This window comes from Dendronephthya gigantea, unplaced genomic scaffold (assembly GCF_004324835.1).
Source record: "Dendronephthya gigantea isolate DGI-Jeju-01 unplaced genomic scaffold, DenGig_1.0 000077F, whole genome shotgun sequence".
NCBI lineage: Eukaryota > Metazoa > Cnidaria > Anthozoa > Malacalcyonacea > Nephtheidae > Dendronephthya > Dendronephthya gigantea.
In genome coordinates, this window is record NW_021163087.1 from 800,269 (window position 1) to 802,211 (window position 1,943).

Sequence of the window (1,943 nt, forward strand, 5' to 3'; positions counted from 1 at the left end):
TTTCCGGTATTCAGTTGCGAAACCCAAAAAATTCTCTGTGCGGAGCTGCAATATTTTGGGTTTTGCTGTGACATCCTGTCGTGCATAACAAGCAGGAATTTCGTTTTAAACTAATCGATATATTTGTTTACATTTTTTAGGCAAAGCCAATCAGAATGCCTAAATTTTTAATACTTCATTTAAAATGCTATACAGGGTGTCTTAAAAAAAACGCAACCACTTAATATTCTAAAATTCATATTGTTCATAAGCTCAATAGATTTTATGCCCCTGGGATTTTAAAACGGCTTCTAATCGTACAGTTCAACTGCTAATAGTCAAATCAGCTAAACTAATAATGGTGCAGCTAACAACCGAACAACGAGTTTTTATGGTCGTGCATGCATGGTAACTTGAATGCTAACTGTCGACCTTGTAAAATTAATTGTAAATAAAATTTTACTCGTTAAATACTTTCAATTCAGCTCGTTGGTTTACGCACCCGACTTTGTTTACCGACGATTGTGCCGCAAGAATATGATTACAAGCTTTCTCGCATTCCAGGGGCCAAACGTCTTTTGTGTTGTAGAACAAAGAGAATATTCATGAATATTAAGTGGTTGCATTTTTTTTTATACACCCTGTATATTGTACTTTTTATCAAAATTTATGCATTCAGATTGGGTTACTGAGAATGTAAAACAAAATTGCTGATTGGTCTGAAAACGAAATTCCTCCTTTTTGTCGTGCATGAATAAAGATTACATAAAACAATGTTTTCATGCAAAGTGTCGAGAGAGGAAGGATTCAAATTTAGAACGAGAAATTACGTATACTGCGAACGAGAGTGTATTCTAGTATATAATAGCATACCTGTAACAACAATTCTTACATGGCATTCAAGATTAAATGTTTGATATTTGCTTGTGTACGTGTATCTGTAGATCCGCACGTGGGTGCCAACAGAGAACAGTCCCCAGGTTGAGTTCGGATTTCTTGCACTTGGTGTTGTCGGGCATCTGGGCTTTGGCTCCGACCAAATGACAGGTGCTACTTTGTGTGCTCTGCCTACCACTTTATTCACGGTTTTCGTGCGTGGGCATTCACAGACTAAGGAATTATAGTTAGCTATAAACTCACTGAGCAATTTGGTAGCTTTTATAAACCGTGGATATAAACCATGATATGAATGTGATATTTCATCTCTTTCACGGTGGTTCCGAAAAAGAAACACTTGTGTCCTCAAAGACAAGCGTACTCACAGGATAAACGACTTTATTAAATTATTCTCTCCCCATTTTGCTATAGATAACTAAGTTTCTAGAACAGCTGTTTAGATAGCCTAAGATGCGACCTCAAATCTCGCTCGAAATTGTTAGATTATCACGAACTAAGTTAATTATTTTTTATATTGCTGTATGAGGGTGCTTCTGAAGTGAAGTGTAAATGTGTATTCTTATATTCTCTGCACATCTATTCTATGCAAGCGTGGTATTTTGGAAAAATTCAGATTAAATGGGGGAAACAATTGGTAATAATGAACCCTTCGCAAGCATGATTAAAGTGATTTTGCGAGTTTTTCTTAACACAAGAACTCATGAATCTTTTTGCGAAACTGACACGCCCACACTTGCTCACATAATAGTACAACATTGATAATGGCCTGGGGCCGGTTGTTCGTACGGCGTTTAGCTTAAACGGCGTTTAGTCGCTATCCACCGTATAAATTTCCTATCCTGCGGATAGTTAAACGCGCGATAAAATCGCATTGCACAAAGCCCGTTTAGTAGCGCGTTTAACTATACGTTGCATAAGCTCAACCTTAACTGGTCAAAACCGGTATTTTTCCCGCCAACTTCCAAAATACTACCAAAATGGAAGACAAAAGAGCAAGGAAGCCTAATTTTTCTGCAGCTGAATGCAATTTAATTGTACAATTAGCCGAAGAAAACCTTGCAGTTATA